This window comes from Peromyscus maniculatus, chromosome 11 (genome assembly GCF_049852395.1).
Source record: "Peromyscus maniculatus bairdii isolate BWxNUB_F1_BW_parent chromosome 11, HU_Pman_BW_mat_3.1, whole genome shotgun sequence".
Taxonomy (NCBI): Eukaryota; Metazoa; Chordata; class Mammalia; order Rodentia; family Cricetidae; genus Peromyscus; species Peromyscus maniculatus.
In genome coordinates, this window is record NC_134862.1 from 102834008 (window position 1) to 102856728 (window position 22721).

At 40.6% G+C, this 22721-nt stretch overlaps 1 long non-coding RNA gene across 1 annotated transcript; it reads left to right on the forward strand.

The window, feature by feature from the left end:
- Positions 1 to 256: 256 nt before the first annotated feature.
- LOC121821418 (uncharacterized) lies at positions 257 to 22081 on the forward strand. The gene is made up of 3 exons (XR_006062249.2): positions 257 to 474; positions 20737 to 20808; positions 21960 to 22081. It is a non-coding gene; the product is annotated as an uncharacterized LOC121821418 (long non-coding RNA).
- The last annotated feature ends 640 nt before the right edge of the window (positions 22082 to 22721 follow it).

Here is a 22721-nt window from a genome sequence, read left to right on the forward strand (position 1 = left end):
TGGTTTTCTAGTCTGAATATGTCTCTGTATCATGGCTCAAGGACTTCAAAACTGGACACAGACCGTATAATCACCTCCTTGTATGAAATAAGAGACACTCTGTGGCCACATCTTTTAAAACCATACGTCTATTTGGACATAAGAATGCCAAGATTATGCCATAGTCAACTTGTCAACTTCAAAGTTAATTGTGAACTTTTTCAGCTTATGCAAGACTTTTTTAAATCCTTTCTTGACTTTGTGGAATTTGAAGGTGAACAGATGATACCTCAAGTGTAGGAGAAGCTGGATATCTTCTGAGATTCTTCCTTTCCATTGAAGAAGCGAGACAAAGACGGGAGCTGACTGTAGCAGGAGGTCGGCTGCAGAAGCAGGAAGCTAACGACAGGGATTTTCTTCTTGCACCCTTGTCCACCCTCCTCTACCATGCCCCCATCCTCCAGCTAAGAACTCACCACAGCCGTCCTTACACAGGTAAGCAGGACTTGCTTTCATCCCCCCCCACCTCATATTTCTTCTATTTTTGGTATGCTTGTATCACAGTGCTCTCTGGGTTCTTCATTATCCACTTATTTTCTGTTTGATTTGCCCCCTTCTCTGGCTAACAATTTCACTGGTATAGCTCAAAATTACTTTTAACAGTGTCTTTCAACTCATTTAAAACCACCTCCCCTTCATGCTAGACTAGGCTTTCTCCTAAACTAATCTCTGTGGTAGCAAATTAAGGTCAATATACATTAGATATACCACCAATCAGAGTTTATAATGAGAATCCTTCCACTTATTAGTTTTGTTTTAAATTAAGTGGAATGATAAATGGGAAAGACTCAGAGAACTGAAGACCACGGCCAGAACTCTCCAGGCGAGAGTGGGGAGGGATTCAACATGTGGAGAAGGTGCCCCTCCAGACACCCCCACACCAGAATAGCAGAGCAAGCTGCCTTGTAGGGATGAATTCTCATGGACCTGTTGACAGGTCCTGGACAGTCCTGTTCCTGATGTTGAAGAACTTCAGGGCACAAAGGCTAGGTAGTTCTCACACTCTGTAAGTCTAGATGTTTAAACATCCAGAATTTAGCAAACTCATAAGTAAATACTATTCTTAATGCATTGGCAATTATTGTGACTGACTGATCACCAGCTTACATTCAGGTTCTTATACTCAGAATTCTCAGGGTGCTGTGCCATATGGTGGCATGGGATTATGGGGATAGCTGGTCCCTGGCATTGGCCTTTTCCTTTTTACTCCTATCTCTGACTTGCACAGAACCTTTGAACACGTGCTTGTGATGCCATGATGACCTATTCTTGTTTTGTGCAAAAAACCTGGGCAGAGGCTTAGCAAGTGTCCTCAAGGCTCATAGACAGAGGCAGGCTATCATCCTGAGTGTGGATATGATCCTGATAGGTGGGTAAAATGGCATTATGGACTCTAGGTATCATTGGCCTCTTGGTCCCATGGACATTTTATTCTATGGGGTTGAGTGCAGTCAGAGGAACTGGATAGAAAGCAGGGATTCTCCAAAATGTAGGGTCAGGATTCAGCCCTCTCTTGTGGTCAAAAGGTCACAATGGCAAGGGGACCTTCTAGGGAAGGAGAAGCAATACAGTACCCACATTGACCAGGGGCAGTGGAGACAATTCACTAAGTAACTACTATTCTTTCCCAGTTGTAGCAAAACTTCTTTCTGTTCTCAGGGAGGGTTAACTAATCAGGAGAGTGAGTGCTTTCACCTGACTCCGGAGGAGAGGTGCAGAGGTAAAATAGTGCACAATCAAGTATATTAGCTGTAATCACACAAGTCAACACAGTTTGACAATCAGAGCAGTGACCATTTTCCTTCCCCAGGCTCCTCCTGCACCACAATTTGATTGTTTTTTGATCAGTTTATGGATAGGCTTTTTTTTTTCAATAAAAGTGAAAAGGAGAACCCCTCCCAGAATTCCTCCTCGAAGGAAATAAAACATAGCAGTCCATGTTGTGACCTACCTGGCACTCACAGCCAGGTCATCTTAGTGTGATTCTTCCATTGGATGTAATTGGATTCACCATGCCACCCACAGAACACTTACCATCCTCCACTCTGATTTGGTTTATTGACATAACCGGTCATAGAATTGCCTTCACTCTCTGATAGCTGCATCTCACTAAGACCCAAATCCTGAGATGCCCCCAGATATGCATTCTCTCTAACTGCAACGAGGAATTAACTTGTTTAATTCTAGTCATGGAGGCTGCCACTTTCAACCTTCCTGAAAAGTCTGTTTACACATTTTTTGTTTTTGGTGATTCTAGGAATGGAATGGTTGGCTGTGCTACAAGGGTGTGCTTAATTTTATTAGACAGTTTCCAATTGTTTCCCCAAGTGGTTGCCACATTTTGCAGTCTCATCCCTATGAGGCAAGTGCATGGATTGCTCCACATCTGCCTGGAACTCATGTTTTCACTCTTTCAGATTTGGCCACCCAGGAGGTATAATCTAGGAGTTATTTGCCATTTTAAATTCACTCCTTTATTCACTGATGATATTAGCATTTCAAAAATGTGTGTTTATGTATTATATCTTTTTTGGATTAAATAACTCCCTCCCTCTTTAAATTTGGTTGTTTGTCTTTATTGTGTTACAATAATCGCTAGAGCTCATTATATTTTGCAGATATTTATCCTTTTCATGGTTTATTTTCCCCTTTAGAGTATAAAGAACAACCTTTAGCAATTTGGTAGAGGCTTAATTATCCATTTTTTTATATTGTAGTTTGTGCCTTTTAATTCTAAGACATCTGTGCTAGTTAGTTTTTGTCAACTGATACAAACTGAGACTCCTAGGAAGAGGGAAACTCAGTTGAGTAATTGATCCCATCAGATTGGCCTTCAGGTATGTCTGTGGGCATTTTCTTGATTTGGTGATTGATACGGGTGGGCCTGGCCCACTGTGGGTGGTGCCACTCTCCTAAGCAGATGGGCCTGAGATATATTAGGAAAGTAGCTGAATAGACCAGGGAAAGATGAATTAGAAGGCAGCCTTCCACCCTGACCTCTACTTTGGTCCCTACCCCAACTTCCTTCCATAATGGACCATAGATGATAACCTGTAAGGTTAAGTAAACACTTTCCTCCCTCAAGTTGGTTTGATCATGTTTTCTCACAGCAACAGAAAGCAAACCAGGACAGAATTGGTACCAGATTGTAGACTATTGCCATGATGACCCTGACCATGCTGTTTGGGGAGGACTGTGAATGCCCTCAGAACTTTGGGTTGGAAACAGCCATGGAGAGCCTAGAGCTTCATGAACTGCTCTTTAGGAGCTTGCAAGAGAGTACAGAAAAGAACGTGTGGAGGTCTGGCTTGTGAAGTATTAGAAGAGAATGTTTGTTTTCTTAATAGAAGGATAAAGATTTCCCCCTATTCTTTTCTAGAAATCTTCAATGTCTTATTTGTATTTTACACCTCTAACATGTTTTACCCACACAGGCCATTTTTAATTGCTGGGTACCCTCTTCTGACTGGTAGCCACCACATTGAATGCCTGGAGACGAGGTGTATCAATATCATTGACCTTTTCAAGAGTCGGTCTACGACTCTGATTTTTCTCTGTGACTGTCCTGTCCAACTTTGTGATTCCTGTTTTTTTTTTTTTTGTCTCTTTGTTTATTTATTTTTGCTACTTTGGAAGTAGTGGCTTTTTCTTTGTGGAGTTTTTTTCATATAGAAATTTAGATTGCAAATAAGATGTTTTTCTTTTCTATATTTAGCCCACACATTTTTAAATATTTCTCTATCATAGCCATACATTCTAAGATGTATTTTGATTTTCTTTTTGATTCCTTCTTTTACCTTTGTGTCATTTAGACTTAATTTTGTAATTTTTGCTTTCAGGTATCTGGGATTTTTCTAGATAGATTTTTTTTTAATTAATGTGCATTTTTTGTTCTGTTATAGTCGGGGAACTCATGGTTTTAATTTTAAATGTATTTGATGTATGTTTCATTGGCTAATATGTGGTTGCTCTGTGAACATATTTGTGCCCAGTAAAAAAGAGAAGTGTTTTACTCTATTGCCAATTGGTCTTTGTGAATATGGTAGCCGTGCGTGTGTGTGCGCGCGTGTGTGTGCGTGTGTGCGTGCGTGCGTGCGTGTGTGTGTGTGTGTGTGTGTGTGTGTGTGTGTGTGTATAGCTAACTACTTTTTATTAATACCTGAGAACAGTCTTGACATACATAATAATAATTGTGGTTTTATGTTGGAACTTAGTGCTGCTGATTTTCTTCATGTGCTGTCAGGCTCTGGGTGTTATGTGAACATACATTTAGAACAGTTATGCCCTTATGATGAACCTTGACCCTATTATCACTTAGTTGTCCCTTCTTTATACCTGCCAGTGTTTCTGATTCTAATACCTACATGTCTGAACTAATGTGGCAATGCAAAATTTATTTTGAGAAATATTTGTCTGGCATACCTCTTTCACCCATATTTATTCATTATTTGTGTGGTGCTAGAAATAGACCTCACACTTTCTAAGCAAGTGCTTTATCACTGAGCTAACTGTCTAGTCCCAACCTCTCACTGTTGAGGACTATGTTTGTCAACAAGGCACATTTCTCACTGACAGTAAGACTCGGTCTAACTTTTTAAACTATTCTTTCAGTTGTGACTGTTAATAGAGATGTCTGACTCTATTTCATTTAATGACATTGTTGTATGGGCACTTGTCTGCCACCTGGCTATTTCTCTTCTACCTGCCACATCTTCTCTTTACTTCTGAATTTTTTTCTCCTTTCCATTAATTAAATTTAAACAACACTTTCACTCAGCGTACTTTGAGCTGATTCTCTATTCATTGTAGAGTTTCAATATAGTTTGAACACATCACCATCTAGGTAATATTAAAATAATAGTTAATATTGAAAAGAAAATTAGGTAACATTAAAAGAACCTGTGTGTGTAAGAGTCTCACCATGCTGTGTCTCCTTTCTCTTTCCTGCAATTTTAATCACTCATTTTATGTTTTTTATTATCATATTAGTTTACTATTTTATTTTCTTGAAATTGTCAATTATCCACTAAAGAGATTATAAAATAAGATAAATGTTTTTTATATTTAAGCCCATATTCACCATTTATTGCTATTGTTCATTCATTTTGTAAATTGAAAATTGCTTCAATTTTTAATGTGTACGTGCATTTGTGTGTGTGTGTGTGTGTTTTTATGTGCATGTATGATATGTGTGTGGTGGTATGGGCATGTATGTATGTAAATGTATATGTGTGGGTGAATATGTATATATGTATGGGAGGTACATATGTATGTATGTGCCCATGTGTGAAGACTAGAGGTTGATGTTGGATGTCTTCCTCAACTGCTTTCCACTTTATTTTTTTGAGACCGAGTCAGAGTCTAGAGTACATCAGTTTGGCTAGATAGGCTGACCAGCAAGCCTCAGGGATGCTCCTGTTTCTGTATCCATAGTGCTGGTATTATAAGAGTGAGTCATTGACCATTGAACCTATTGTTTTATAGGGGCTCTCAGGGATCAAATTCAAGTCGAGTTACTTTACTGACTGGGTTATCTCCCCAGCCCAAAGATGACTCCTCTCTCTCTCTCTCTCTCTCTCTCTCTCTCTCTCTCTCTCTCTCTCTCTCTCTCCATATATATATATATATATATATATATATATATATATATATATTCATGCACATTAGTTGGTAATATATCATGTCAGCTGTGGGTTATTTTTACCTTCACATTTGAAATACTTTTTTTTCTGGATATTGAATTCTAAGTTAATAGTTTCTTTAAATGCTTAAAACTATTTGTCCATCACCTTTATTATTGTAATTGTGAGCATATGCATTATCTGTACAAATCAGTAACCTTCCCTGACATTCCATTCTCATGCAGACTGTGTTTTGGCCATGCCCCTGTTTCCTAACACCCTACATTACCCTCCCCTTCTCTCACTTCACCAAGACCTTTCTTCCCTTACAGTCTATCTGCTCTTCTCAGCTCACCCTTTCCTTTGCTTATTTTACTTAATGTGACTGCCTCTAGTTTTATCTCCTTTCCAATATGATCTACAATCTTTGTATCCTTATTACTTTGCAAGGATGTGACTTTCCTCTCTTGTTTCTTTGTAATATTTCCTCTTTATCAGGTTCAGAAATTTTATCATAATACACCATGGTGTGTGTGCTTTTGTTATTTTGCATTTCTTTGAGTACATCGCATGCGTGTATCTATGTGTTCTTCAAATTTGGAAAATTTTGATTAATTTCTTCAACAATTTCCTGTCCCTCTCCATATTTATCTCAGACTGATATACATGGCCATTTTCACAATGATTGTTGATTTATTTTAAGTTTTCTAATATTTCAATTGTATAGAATGTTGTGTTGGCTGTTTTTTAATGTCAACTTGACATAAGATAGAGTCATTTAGGAAGAGGGAACCTCAATTGATAAAATGCCAGGTTGGCCTATGGGCAAGCCTGTGGTGCATTTTACTTATAGGTTATTGATGTGGAAGAGTCCAGCTCATAATTGGCAGTGCCACTCTAGGGATAATGGTCCCTGATGGAATGATATAAGAAAGCAGGCTGAGCAAGCCATAAGGAGCAAGCCAGGAAGCAGCACTTCCCTATCACGTCTGCATCAGTTCCTGCCTCTGAGTTCCTGTTTGCTTGAGTTCCTGCCTTCCCTCAGTAATGGAATGTTACCTGGAAGTGTAAGATGAAATAAACTCTTTCTTCACCAAGTTGCTTTTGGTCATGGTGTGTTGTTACAGCACTGGAAACTATAAATGTGTTTCTGTGTCTCCAGGTTTACTCATTCTTTCACTCTCTCATCGGCTATTGATCACAATCTTTCGTGGCATTCTGCATCACCACACTCAGTGATAGTGACAATGAAATTCTACTCAGTGACTTAAAATATGAACCATTCTATGCAATAACATGAATGACTCTCAGAAACATTATATAAACAAAAGAAACATGTAATAAAAGGCTGTATTCTATATTACTGCATTGGTATAAAATCAAGGAGAAGTAGTGGCAGAGAAGATTGCCTGATTGAAACAGCAGATACAAATGCTGGCAGAAAAGAGCAGCAAGGAACTACAACTGTGGGGTGTGAGAAATGATCCTTGTCCTAGTTGGAATGGTAGTCATGTCAGTAAACTTGTTAAACTCAATGGACTTGTATGACTAAGGTCAGAGGTAAGAAGGGTACACTTCTCAGTAACATTCTAAATCTAGGTATGTGTGGTATCTGCTCTAACCTTAGCTTCCAGGTGGCTAGGGTTGGGTGGGGGGACCTTGTATTTGAAACTAGCCTAGGCTACACAGTGAGTTCAAGGTCAACTTGAACTATATAGTGAGATCTTGTCTTGAAAAAAACAAGAGCTGGGGGGCGGGGGTGACTGGCATGTACAAGACCCCAGATTTAACCTTTCTGCTAGCACTAAAATAAACAAACAAATAAATCCTAACAATAAAAACAAACCAACTTACTCTAGCTTTCCTGTACTTCTAGAGTCAAGTGAAAATGTTTCCATTCCTTCTGCTGAGGTAATTTGGTAATTTTCCCAAGAGTACTGAGAAATTTAGTAACTTGTACATTTTATGTCCAGGAGTTCAATTTGGACACACACACACACACACACACACACACACACACACACACACACACACACACTCTCTCTCACACACACACCTATCTCTTTTCATTTTGTTCTTGTTGTCTTTTTCCTTTCTGAATGTAGGAAGTATATTAAAGACAGCGACTATAATAACTTTGTTGTATAATTCTCTGTCACCTGTCATTTCTAGTTCCATTTCAATTCAATTTTCTCTGGTTCTGGTTCATATTTTTCTACATCTTTGCACATGTTTGATTGAAAACAGATGTGAATGTTTTGGATTGGAAGGTTGGATTTTGTAGTATTATCTTAAAGATTGCCACAGTTTGGCTTGCTTTTCAGGTACTTCATATCTATTTGACCTCAGTGAGTCTCCTTTTTTACTTCCCTAGTGAGGCATAGAGAAACATTTTGCTCAGGGATGATTAATCACCATACTAAGGTGATTTCATTCCAAGGGCATCTCCAGTGCCACAGGAACTGAAGTAAAGTCCATCCACAGCAAAGTCCAGAACTCTCTTTACTCTGGATCCTGTTTTCTGAAGCCTCTCTCCAGCTCACAGTCATGGTTTTTCTTCCATAGCCATATGTGCTCAGACAATGAATGGCCTTTCATCAACTCTCTGAGCTTCCTCTGGGGCTGTCTCCTTCACTATTCTCTTCCTGTGCAATATAGATAACATGATCTCCCTGAACCCTTACCTGTAGCTCTTCAGTGTGGTGCAACCATTATGCTCTCCTTGGATTTCACTCTTCTGAGCCCTGACTAGAAAACACAGGCAATGAAAACACACTTCAGAATAGACCACAGTTTGGCATTCAGGTATGTTATCTTCAGTAGCCAGACAATTCTCTACTGCCTTGGCTGAGTGTGGCCTTTTTCTCTGTAGACTGAATGTCTCTTCTCTCTTGCTCATGGCCTCTGCTTACTTGTGGCTTTACTACATTAAAGCTGCTCTTCCTTTTATACATGTCTCCTCTTCTGTCCTTCTCTTTTGTCTGTCTGATTATGTTGTCTAATTTGGCAGAATTCTTTATTCTGAGTTTTATCATAGTATGTGGGCTGGATGATTGTTGGAATAAGTATCCATTCTGGTCCAAGGACTTGTAAACTCGTAGCAAGAGCATGGAGTACCAAAGTGATGGCCCATTACTAAGGAATCACTCAGAAGTATTGTAAAATGCCAGCAGGAACTGAGAAGTTTTCAGAAGGGACAATCAAAGATACCATATATCTTGTATTGTCTGTATAGTCTACAAGTCTTAACTAAATTATTGAATGAGTAGAAAGGTTAAGATATTCTACTTTGAGTAGAGCACTCAGCTAAGCTTCCTCTGTGCTTCTGTCATGTGTCTTCTCTGTCTCCTTGTATTTCTTCTCTTTTGTTCCTTTGAAAATCAATCTGGAGTTAGATAATTACAGGTGGGCAGATTCTTTATTGTTGAATGAAGTATGGTGTTTCATTTTCAGTAGCATCTTATCTCATGCCAGCTAAGCACCTCATTCCTTATTATCTCGTATAGCAGATATGAGGATTCAATGAGACCTTTTATCTGGTCCCCAAACCTAGAGTCTGAATATAGGGTGTGTTTAAGAACAGCTAGGTATCTTTTTTTATACTCTCATGATTGGTTCTTTATTTAGACATATCCCAAACTCGAAAATTACTTTGAAATAGTTTCTCCTTCTCAGCATAAGGTCTTCCTTGTTATTATAATGTTAGTAGCATTAAGGGTCAGCAGATTGAGTAGCATACACATATTAAGTTTTGCTAATTTATGTTCCCATCTTAACAAGGGTTTTGTTTTTAAAACAGAAGTTCATTAACCCCCACAATGTTATAGTTAAATATATATATATATCTTTAGCAAATCTGAGCTAGATGCAGGACAACTCTACAGGAATGTTAATTTAGGAGAAAATTTCAGGGAGTTACTTTGGCTCATTCTGCTTTGAACAATTCCAATCAGCACAGTCAATTTCAAGTTTAATATCTACGACTCCTAGAGTCAAAGGTCAGGTAAGTTCACTGTTTTTGTTGATAATCATCAGCCATCAAATGCTTAAAGGATGGAGCAACCAAGTTCACAGCATGGAGATTAGAAATGTTTTACAAAGAGAAATACCTGAGGTTGACCTCTGTGCTGCATCCAGCACAGCTCCAGGGATGGAACTGACTTGGGCAGTGAGGGAGTGAAGAAAAGACAAATAGATGGACAGAAAGCTGGAATTAGATGTTTGGGTTCTTAGCCAGAGAAACAACAGCATCTCAGAAGTTCTATATTTATTATATAGAGCTAGATAGGAAGACAAGGTTATTGCACACAGCTAAACAAGGAGGTGGGGTTATTGCATATTGATAAAGGAAGAGGCAGGGTTTATGGTATACAGCTGGACCAAGGGGACAGGTTTAATTAATTTCAGTAGAAGAAGTCTCTGTAATGCTATAAATATCCAGGAGAGAAAGATATAGTGAATATTTTGTATACATACTATCAATATCCACATGTGGACCAGAAGGGAAGGCTTTGCCATTTCCTTCTGAGCCTTACCCTGCATAGAAGGCTTTCTAATTTCTTCATGGGTCTGAGGCTCTGGTGTCCTTGACATGGACATGCTCATGTCAACAATACATGCCCACTCAGGACTTTACTCATTCAGGGCTTAAATAGCGATACAGAGCATTTTCAACATTGATAAGTTGATCTATGTTTTGATTTTGTAATAGTCAATGATGGAAATGCCACTTTGTATAAATACAGAAAACTGGCCCATGGCCTGGCAGCCAGAAGACACCCAAGCACTGCCCTGCCCCCACGGCCGGGGGTGGGTGGGTGCCACCACATTGAACCAATGTGTAATGGAGAGGTGGGAATGAGAAAAATGGAGTGGCGCGGTATGTGCATTATGGAGAGATGGAACTGGAGATGTGACGGCAGAGACAGATGAAGGAGGGGGCTCTGAGGTCTACATGCTTTCATTACCCAGTAGGGTCACTGGGATGGTATACAATAGCCTGGAGCTTATGCAGATGCAGACTCAGCCCCCAACCCTGATGTCTGGCTGTGGGATCCCCTGGCTCTGTCTGAGATGAGGAAAGGTTCTGTAGCACGAATCTTAACAGGTCTTATTAATAAAATCAAACCTGAAGCCAGGTATTGGGGTGAATGCTTGGAGATCAGAGAAGCAGAACAAGCCACAGCCACCTCACCTTACCAGTTTCTCAGCTGATCCTATTTCCTCAGACTGGAAACCTTTGAGTCCTTATCCAAATGGATCTCTGCTGAACTGCTTCTCAAGTCTGAAAGCTTAGCCAGCTATAGTTTCTCGTCCTGTCCTCATGCCTTAAATACCTTTCTGCCTCCTGCCATTACTTCCTGGGATTAAACATGTGAGTCACCATGCCTGGCTGTTTCCAGTGTGGCCTTAAACTCACAGAGATCCAGAGGGATTTCTGCCTCTGGAATGCTAGGATTAAAGGCGTGTGCTACCACTGCCTATCCTCTATATTTAATATTGTGGCTATTCTGTTCTCTGATCCCCAGATAAGTTTATTAGGGTGTACAATATTTTGGGGAACACAATACCACCACAAGTTTCATCTTCTGGATCGGACCTCCTCAAAGGACCACTATGATCTGAGATACTACAGGAGCCCATGTTGGTGTCAGTGGTCTGTGCTGCTGCTCCAGACCACCATGAAGCCTAAGATCCATGTGGACATAGGCAGTGTGTGCTGCTGCCCAATGCCTCAGTGATGCCCTTAGGTGTTGCTGCCTTAAGGAGTCATCTGATGTGAGTGGCATGTGTACCCACCTGAGACCATATTGAGGCTTGTGGTCCATGTAGCCATGAGTGGCTATGAGTGGGTCAGTGGTCCTGATACAGCCAAGGGCTGTGTTGATGTCTGCAGCCATGTAACACTGAAGTCTATGCAGATGTCCATCGTTGGGGCTGAAGTCATGTTAATGTCCATGGACATGGGAGAACTGGCCCGGCTCCTCACTGGCCCGGCCCCTCACTGGCCGGCCCCTCACTGGCCGGCTCCTCACTGGCCCACAGCACTGCTGTGCAGGTGGTGGCTTCGGCACTGGAGAGCTCGCTCTGCCCTGCTTAGGCCACCACAGGGCTCTCTTCAGCTGATGGCTTCTGGTGAAGATGCAGGCAGAGAAAGACATATCCTCCTTTGGGAGGCTGGTCACTAAGAATTTGACCATGCTCCAGTGAATAAATGGACAACATAAAATGGACTTGTTTTTTGGAGGAAAGTCATGGGGAGGGGGGATGGACACGGGAAGACTGGGAGGTAATCATGACTGGGGTACATGATGTCAGATTCCTAAACAATCAATAAAAAATAATTTAAAAAAAGAACTTGCTACCATCAGCACTATCTGCCATTGATGTATTTTTTGCATAATCAAGTATTATCTCACACAGATGTCTGATTTTCTTAAATTTAAATTTCTAATAAGTAAAAACATAAAAAAAATAAATACAGAATGCTGAATGCCAGAAGTATGTTCAGGGTCATTCAGAAAATTTTAGAAATTCTGCTCTAATTCCAAGTCAAAATTCATTAATTTTTCAATTGATGAATTCAATTTATTAATTATTCAATAATTATTATTATTTTTCTTTAGGGATTCAAGCTGGCAACTCACTTTTTAAAGGAAACAAATATTTGGATGCCCTGGGGTCTAAAAGCACTTTAATTTCATATTTACCTGTTGAGGAATGATGGTAGGAAAATATTAAGTTTTCTATATTTAAGTCATTATATTTAGAGAAAAGCAGAAAATGTTGTATGCTTAGTAAAACACTGCAGTTCATAATATTCAGTAGTCTTGAATCTGAGCTGAGGTGTTCCAGGTAGTGTTGGCTAACAATCCATAGCTGAAGTACATGTAGAGCACTTTACAGAACCAGGTGATACCACATGATACAGCAGGAGCAACTGCTGGCAGAAACACATCGGATTCATCATACTGTGGTGACAAATAAAGCTTGCCTGAAGATCGGAGTGCAGAGCTAGCCACTAGTTAGCTATAGAGGCCAGAGAGTGGTGGCACACACCTTTAATCCCAGCACTTGGGAGGCAGAGGCAGACAGATCTCTGTGAGTTCAAGGCTACCCTGGGATACACAAGACTGATCCAGTCTAAAAGTGAAACAGAACCAGGTGGTGGTGACACACGCCTTCGTTCCCAGCACTTGGGATCTCACACCTTTAATCCCAGTACTGTCTCTACTAGGGAGGTAGAAACAGGAAGTGATATGGCTGGGCAGAGAGAGGAATATAAGGCAGGAGGAGACAGGAGCTCACCCCTCTTTCAGGCTGAGGATTTGGTAGAGGTAAAAAGTCTCTCTAGTGGCTGCCTCCTTTACTGATCTTTTAACATTTCCCTGATTTCTGGCTCTGGTGTTTTTTATTAAGATCAATTAGAATTCATGCTACATTATACATTGATCTTAAATTAATTTTTTTCACTAATGTTCAAGAAACCTTTCGGCTTTGCCAAGATTTTCTTGCCACTCATGTTCACTTACATGACCCCCATATGGTTCATGACCCACAGTTTAAGAAGCTATGTCCTCAAGGAATTAGGAGTCCCCAAGCCTTGTCTTCTCTTTCTCATCAGCTATGTGCTGAATGCTTTCTCTACCAATGGTGGGATGCAGTGGAGGAGTGGGCATTGGAAGAGAAGAGTTGCCAGACACAGTCCAGCTCTTCAGCATTTACAAGAATCTCTGTTAAACTGGTCATCCTCCTACTCTCAATTACCTCTGTGAAACCTCTGGTTGGCCCTTCTCTGCATCTACCTGCTTGGGAACATCTTGCTCTCTAGTTATTTTAGCAGTGTTTCAGGCTATGCAGCCAAACAGAAATATTATGCTCTTTGTGAAAAACTGAGGTCAATACAATTTCTTCCCAGGAAAATTATAACCATTTGCATTGAGATTGGGATTTTGAGATTAGGGTAGGGGAGAGGGGGAAAAAGTAACTGGGGTCCCTAAAGCCCTTATCTCTTTCCAGAGCATCAGAGCTAAGACTATAAGTTTATTCTTGACAGAAAAACAGCTTCCCATCTCTCAGGCCCCAAAGAGAATGAAGAGCTATTCACAAATCTCACTGTCAGGGGCACTTACGTTATGTGGCATGTGTTTGGGTTTCCTGGGACTTCTCTGGACTTTGTGATTTCATTCCTGATTCCAGCATGGAGAGCGCTGTATTAGCCACGTCTCCACTTGCTGTGACAAACTACTGACAAAAGTGACTTGTGAGAAAAAGGGATTACTTCTGCTCAGAGTTTAAGGGTACAGTTCATCATGATGGGGGAGGTCCTTGTGGCAGGAGCCTGAGGTAGTTGGCCATATTGCATCCACCATCAGGAAACAGAAAGAAACAAATCTGTTCTCTTTTTATTCAGCCCCTCTTCTTTTTATTCAGTCTAGGACCCAGTCCATTAGATGGCATCACCCTCATTTATGGTGGGTCTTCCTACTCAACCTCATCTACCTGTGACATTATCAGAGGCTTGTCTCTTGAGTGATTGTAGATTCTAGTCAAGGTGATGATACTGACCATTACAAGCATGTTCAGTCCATGTCACAGTCTTGTTCCAGGTCCGGGTCTTGCATTGAACAAAACAGGGATTGGGGATTTAGCTCAATGGTAGAGCACTTGAATAGCAAGTGCAAGGCCCTGGGTTCAGTCTTCAGCTCCGGGGGATGGGGGTGGGCGGGGGGAGAGGAGAACTTACCAAAACAAAGGCTGTTTTATGTGGCACAGTATTAGTTGTTTTCATGCTGTGGTAAATTACTTAACAAAGTCAACTTAAGGAAGGAAAGGCTTATTTTGGCTCACAGTTCAAGGTGCAATCCATCATGACGGGGAAGCCATGGTGGCTGGAGTATGAGGCAGCTGGTCACATTACATACACAGTTGGGAAGCAGAGAGGTGAATGCTGGTGACACTCATCTTTTTACTCAGTCTAGAATCCAAGCCCATGGGATGATGCCATCCACATTTAGGGTGTGTCTTTCCACCTCAATTAACTCAGTCAAGAAACTTCCTCATGAACATGCCCAGGGCTTTGTCTCCTCACTGATCCTAGAGTTTGTTAAGCTGACAGTATTCGCCATTACATTGTGTCTTGAGAGCTCAGGGTTATTGCAGAAAGTTTTTGAGCCAGAGGCATCTGAATTCAAACCCATTCTGTCTCTTATTATCTTCATGACCTTCATTTTCTCATTTACAAGCTGAAGGTAATGACACTTTGAAGGTTGATGTAATTTTAAGTGTATATCTGTCTTTTAATTTGTTATAAGAGTTTATTTTTCATTAAATGAATGCTGGCTGAATATCAACGATATCTTTGAAGGAAATTATACTTCCAAAGGAATGTGATACCTAGGTTGAGAGAGATGCAAGGAAGAGAGGAAGAAGTAGCTAACACTGACTTTGGAGGACACTGGTGCAGCAGGTATTGGGAGGGTGGAGGATGCTGGGAAATGGTTGTAAATATCCAGATCTTCCAGGATATTTAGCTATGCAGAACCCCTCTTGTCAGTCCCAGGCTGCTTTTCTCTGGGAGCATACCCCCAAAAGGGCCACCTCCAATGCACAAACAGTATTAATGGTCTGAGATTACTAGCTATTTGAAGTATCAGGATGAGGTTTCCATAGAAATGACCCTTTTCAGCCATCCCATCACCAGAATAGGTCAGTTCGGGCTTTCTCTCAACTATTGCCAATAGTCTATTGTGGATGCAGAGATCCACAGCCAAGCTCCAGGTGGAGCTCCAGGAGTCCAATCGGCAAGAGAGAGGAGGGATTATATGAGCAAGAGATATTGAGACCATGATTGGAAAAAGCACAGGAACAAATAGCCAAACTAGTGGAAACACATGAACTATGAACCAATAGCTGAGGATCCCCCATGGAACTGGATCAGACTCTCTGGATAAGTGAGACAGTTGATTAGCTTGAACTATTTAGGAGGCCCCCAGGCAGTGGGACCAGGACCTGTCCTTAGTGCATGATCTGGCTTTTTGGAACCTAGGGCCTATGCTGAGAAACTTTGTTCAGTCTAGGTGAAGGGAGGAGGGGACTGGACCTGCCTCAACTGAATCTACCAGGCTGAGCTGAATCCCCAGGGGAGTCCTTGCATTGGAGGAGGTGGGAATGGGGGGGGTGGATTGGGGGAAGTGTAGGGGGTGGGAGGAGGGAGGACAGGGGAATCCGTGGCTGATATGTAAAATTAAATTAATTATAAAATTTTTTAAAAATGACCCTTTTCTCTACACCTTTGTCAAAGATTAAGGTGGACCTGTTCCCTCACTCTCGTCTTGTAAATCTCAATCTCTCTGTGTGTCTGTCTTTGTTATTCTCTTTTTTATCTATCTATCTATCTATCTATCTATCTATCTATCTATCTATCTATCTATCTATCATCTATCTATCTATCTATCTATCTATCTATCTATCTATCTATCTATCTATCTATCTATCATCTGTTGCTGGGGGCTTCTCTCCAGGTTCCCCAAGCCCCGCAGTCCCACAATCCACATATAAAATAATCACTCAGACGCTTATATCACTTATAAACTGTATGGCCGTGGCAGGCTTCTTGCTAACTGTTCTTTTATCTTAAAATAACCCATTTTTATAAATCTATACCTTGCCACGTGGCTGGTGGCTTACCAGCGTCTTTACATGCTGCTTGTCCTGGCGGTGGCTGCAGTGTCTCTTCCCTCAGCCTTCCGCTTCCCAGAATTCTCCTCTCTCCATGTCCCACCTACTTCCTGCCTGTCAACCTATTTCTTGCCTGGTCACTGGCCATCAGTGTTTTATTTATATAGAATGATATCCACAGCACTTCCCCTTTTTTCTTTTTTTTAAAAAGTAAGGTTTTAACTTTAACATGGTAAAATTACATAAAACAATTATCGAGCAAGAATTACAGTTACAATACTAAAGAAGATGTCCTATCTATCTTGTATTTGTGAGTTTAAGGTTTTATATCTAAATTATCTTTTATCATAACTGAGGAAATTACAACTATCTAGTTTTCAACCACATCAAAGACCTGAGAAGGAACATAATGGTACCTGGGAAATGGTAGATGGATGCAAGCAACTTTCGGGAATCTTGCAAAAGTAGACCAAGACAGCTGGCAGCCTGGACAGTCACCTCATGTTTTTCAGCATTGTTGGTGCAACTTTGTTCAGCCTAGGTGAAGGGAGGAGGGGACTGGACCTGCCTCAACTGAATCTACCAGGCTGAGCTGAATCCCCAGGGGAGTCCTTGCATTGGAGGAGGTGGGAATGGGGGGGGTGGATTGGGGGAAGTGTAGGGGGTGGGAGGAGGGAGGACAGGGGAATCCGTGGCTGATATGTAAAATTAAATTAATTATAAAATTTTTTAAAAATGACCCTTTTCTCTACACCTTTGTCAAAGATTAAGGTGGACCTGTTCCCTCACTCTCGTCTTGTAAATCTCAATCTCTCTGTGTGTCTGTCTTTGTTATTCTCTTTATCTATCTATCTATCTATCTATCTATCTATCTATCTATCTATCTATCTATCTATCTATCTATCTATCATCTACTATCTTCTATCTATGTATCTATATATCTATGTATCTATCATCTATCAATCTATTTATCATCTATCAATCATCTACAAATCTACCTATCCATCTATCATCAATCATCTATGTATGTATGTATGTATGTATGTATGTATGTATCTATCTATCATCTATCTATCTTTCTATGTGTCATCTATTTATGTATCATCTATCTATCTACCTATCCAGCTATCTATCATCTATCAATCTATCATCCATCTGTCATCTAGCTAGCTAGCTGTCATCTATCATTTAGTTATATGTTTGAGATGGCACTTAGGGCCTTCATGCATACAGGCAAGCACTTCACCATTGAGATACATTCCCAGCACTTTTTGTGTTTTTTTTTTTTTTTTTTTTTTTTTTTTTTTTTTTTTTTTTTTTATTTTTCGAGGCAGGGTTTCTCTGTGTAGTTTTGCGCCTTTCCTGGGACTCACTTGGTAGCCCAGGCTGGCCTCGAATTCACAGAGATCCGCCTGCCTCTGCCTCCCGAGTGCTGGGATTAAAGGCGTGCGCCACCACCGCCCGGCATTTGTGGGTTTTTATTTTGAGACAGAGGTTTCCTAGGCTAGTCTTGAACTCACTATGTAGCTCAAGCAAGTCTTGAGCTTTCAATATTCCAGCTCAGTATCCTGAGTAGCTGAGATTATGATTTCACCTCACCTCAGTCATGGCTGTGGTCCCTTTCGTATAAGACCCGGAGTATTTCTGTTCCTTTGGGAGTATTTTCCTTTGTGCAGAAACATGCTTTACTTTCCTGATAGAAAGCACTACCAGGATGCTATCAGTCTAGGATTACAAGGAGTCAGTATTCATGGCAGGAGTTTGTGTGTATGTGTGTGTGTGCGCGCGTGCGCGCATGAGGTTGCATCATTCAATGTTCTGCTTCTTCAGACATGCATGGAACAAGAATCCTTGGATATCTTAGACACAATACATTCATGTACATTGTCTCTCTTCTTTACAACAAATGCAGGCATTCTTATGCTGTTTTTGCAGACTCTAAAATAGAATCAGTGAAGTGGCTTACCCAAAAGTACATGAGATAAGTGGAAGGGCTAGGATTTGAACCCACCACCAACTGTCAAATTTGGCTTCTTTCCGAACAAAGCTCTATGTAGCAGTTTCCACAGTGAGGAGGTGACTCTCCCCAGAGAAGCACAAATGTTAACATCCAGTACAAACTGTGCTATAGCTTTAGAGAATTTTAGGATCCCTTCTGAATTTGGCCCAAACTATGACGTTTCTTGGTAGAAGCATGAATGTATGTATCAAATTTTGTATCTAATTTCTAGAGCTTAACTGAAGTCCTAGCCTTATCCTAGGCTAGATGCTAGGAATTTCTGACTTAATCCACAGCACAGATCTGTACTAAAGATCAAAACATATTTTGCCAAACAAAAAGAATTTCCCACCCAGTCCAGTTTGTCAGTGTGTGGATAAGCAAGCACTAAGAAAGAGGAAGGAGACATTTAGTCCCCTCAGGCTGGAAGCCAGTCCACTTGTGTATTATTACATAGTAGGACTGCCCACACTCAACCATGCACTAGGAAATGTAGAGCACTCAAGCAATGAATTCCAGTCAAGGGGAGGGGAGGAATGGGCAGTAATTACATAAACACTGATTTCCAGTTCAAATCACTGCTGGCTGCAGAGGTAGAGTGCACGGGTGGCTTTTGTTCCTTCAGGTGTTTATTAGTCCAAGAAGCCTGAGTCTCAGACACCTCATTTACTGGAAGCAGTTTGCACACAGAGGACTTGTGACATCAATATTCCAGCCTCTCTTCACACAGACAGATCAATGGCCCGTTCTTACCCGACAGCATCACAGACATTTTTCCCTGGATCGAAGCAGGAAGAGAAGAAATATCAGATAGGATTTGCAGCTGGCTGGCATATCATGATTTTATTGAAAGGCTTTACTGTCCCCTATTGCCTGGATCCCCAAATCTGTATAGTCAAGTGTCTCAATAGGCATAGAAGAGCAGCAACAAGGCCATGCCTGTCAGCGTGCAGTGTCGTTTGAGTCGAGTCCTTAACGTATTGGGATGTTATGTTCTAGGATTCAAGCAATGTTGTATTCTTATTAGAAAACCCATGCCATGTTTAAGTACAGATCCATCCCAGACCTGTTGAGGGTCCTCCCAAGGAGGGCCTATATACAAGGGGTAAATGCATGAAGTCACACTGTAACTTGGTTTAATTTCTAAAATGCACCACTCAGGGAAAAATCAGTTTTATAAACTTTATTGATTGTGTGCCTGGGAGCATGCCAGGCAATGGAGATATAAGATGAATAAGACCCTAGGCATTTATTTATTCATTCACCCATCTACTCAACTGTCCATATTTTAAGGGAAAAAATGTCCTATGATTCTACACCAGCAGAGGAGTAAATACAAATCAAATTAAAGCCTTAAAGCTGGCTCTGGTGGTTCATACCTGTAATACCAACATTAGGGAGGCTAAGACACAAAGATTGGCGAGAGTTTCAGGCCAGCCTTGGCTACATAATGAGACCCCCATCTCAATTCAAAACAACTACAACATCAGCAGCAGCAAAACAGTTGATGAAATGGAATCTAGACTGATTCCATTTCCTGGCAATTGTGAATAGAGCAGCAATGAACACAGATGAGCAAATATCTCTGTAATAGGACAACAGAGTCCTTTGTGTATATGTCCAGGTTTGGTATAGCTGGGTCATATGGTAGTGCTATTTGAATTGTTTTTAGAAATCTCCAAACTGATTTTCCATTGTGACTGTATCATTTTACTGATGAATGGGTAATGGTAATGAGCTACATACAAACACGGTGGAATTTTATTCAGTCGTAAAGAAAAGTAAAGTTACAAAATGTACAAGAAAAAGGATGGAAATGGTAAATATTATATTAAGCAAGGAACTCAGGCCCAGAAAGACACACACCATATGTTCTCTCTTATATGTAGATAGTCCCCTCTGATTTTAAATATTTGTGTTTAATTAGGAGTGCATGTAGAGGCCAGAAAACTAGGAAAGGGCTCCTGAAGTGATGAAAATCCTAGATGGAGAGACATAGGAACCAGTTGCAATATGAAAATAGAGGCAGGGCATACTGGGGGTATGAATGTTTAGGTGGGATAAGGAGTAGAAAAATGGTGATGGAGTCAGAAAAGGGTTAACTGAATCTAAGGATTATGAAAAACTCCATATGGAAACCTACTATTTTGTAAGCCAATTAAAAAATATAATTATTTAAAGAGGAGTTGATGGAAGTGTCCTGAATGGGTAATGTGTACTCCTGGAAGCCATAGTTATGAAATGAAAACACTACTATCAGGTGTGGAATTCCCTCTTCATGAGTTTGTGGTCCAGAAGATCCTCAAATAGTATAGACTATTATTATTGCTATTGGTTTCTCATCAGAACTAGATAGTAAAACCCTATTGCTGAAGGCACTGAATATTGTGGTTGCAGGACACAGAGAAATAAAGCTGGAGCTGAAATGGAAGCTTCCTCCCTGCTGGATAGCATTCATGGTACTGAAAGGTGGGTGCTATGCAGGCTGTTGGTGGTGATAGGGGCATCATTAATGGTCATATATAACTGTGAACCTTGATAGTATAACATTGACCTGCCAGGCAAGATGTGCCAGTTGGTGCAATAAGAGCATGTCTGTTATAGGAGTAATTATTCTGCTTTATGCCTGGGCTTGAAGCATGCTCCGTAGAGGTAATTCATGACTGGTACTATAAAGCTGATCAAAATTCCATGGCTTAGGACATCCTAGGTCCTGGGGTGTACCTACTACTGTCATTTTGCAAAATAGACATGTTATCAAATGCCTTCTAAATATTTGTTTTTAGCCATAGACTAGTGCAGATTTTAGATTTGGTCAAAGAAACTTCTTTCTGCAGTTGGTATTAGTTAATGTAGAGACCCACAACTGGTTAAAGTGCAGAGAGTGATTGTTAAGTGCTCAGCCCTAAATGGAACATGCATATAGTGTAATGGAATTAAGAGGTAAGGCTGATGAGGCTATTCTGTCACAGAAGGAAAGAAAGCACTTATGAGAAGGTTCATTCCTACAATGCACAGTTTTGCTAGCCAAGATGTCTTCAGCCCTGTGATTCCCCAGCACTCATTCTTTCTTGAAGGTACATCTTGAAGGTATCATCTTGGGAACTGATGGCATACATCAACAGATAACCCAAACTATCTTGATCCTGGGAATTCTCAGCCTACAGATGAGAGAAGAATGTGTTTCTGTGCTTTATAAATTACCTAGATTCTGAAGTTGTAGGATAGAAGCCTGCATGGACTAAGACCATGAGTTTTGGCAATCACGTGTATTTCACTATTTCTGGTATAAGGATGAAGACTGCAAAGTTACTCAGTGGCCAAATCAACAGGAACTTTATGTGCTATGAAGTTTGATCTTTATCTTGAAAACCACAAGGAGAAGTTGAAGGATTTTAATGGGTGCATATTTCCATTATAAATGGATAATGCTGTCTGCTGTCTGCAGGGAGGAAGGCATGTCAAAAAGGGGCCAGGCTTTAGGATGGGATATAAGTTAGAAGGCTGTTTTGTGTAATCCAGATTAACTCAAAATAAAGCAGTCGTGACTACATGAGACAGGAAGTAAATATATTAAAAGGATATGCAAGATATAAAAGACTTGGCCTGTCTATTTGCAGGTATGAAAAAAAGAGGACATTATGAGGAGAAGAGTGCTGAATGGGAGAAATGGTGAACAAGAAGTTGAAAGCACCTAATGACAATACCTTCAAGAAGGTAAGAAATAGAAGGAACAATAGGCATAATAGGCAAGAGAGGATGAATTAAATGTTGGGCTATTGTGGATGTAGGAACAGTAGGCAAGAGAGGAAGCTGGAAATTCTGTTGAGTTAGTGTTATTGTAGGGACACTAGACAAGAGAGGACTCTATTAACTGTGTTCAGTTAATGTGGTTGTAGGAACACTAGGCAGGAGAGGATGCTATAAATTGGGTTGTGTTAGTGTGGTTGTAGGAACATTAGGCAAGAAAGGAGGCTGTAAAATGTGTTGAGTTAATGTGGATGTAGGAACACAAAGCAAGTAAGCATGCTCTGAGCCATGTTGAGGTAGTATGTTTGTAGGACACTCGGAAAGAGAGGTGGCTGTGAACTGTGTTGACAAAGTGTGGATGTGGGAATACTAAGCAAAAGAGAAAGCTGTGTACTGCCTTGCATTAGTATGGTTGTAGGAATGCTATGCATGAGAGGATACTGTGTGCTGAGTGACCGACTGTCACTGTAGGAATATTAGGCAAGAGAGGGCTCGGTAAACTTTGTTGGGTTAGTGTTATTGTAGAACACAAGGAAAGAGAGGACACTATGAACTGTGTTGATTTACTGTGGTTGTAGAAGCACCCAGCAAGAAAGGCTGCTGTAAACTGTGAGGAGTTAGTGTGGATGTAT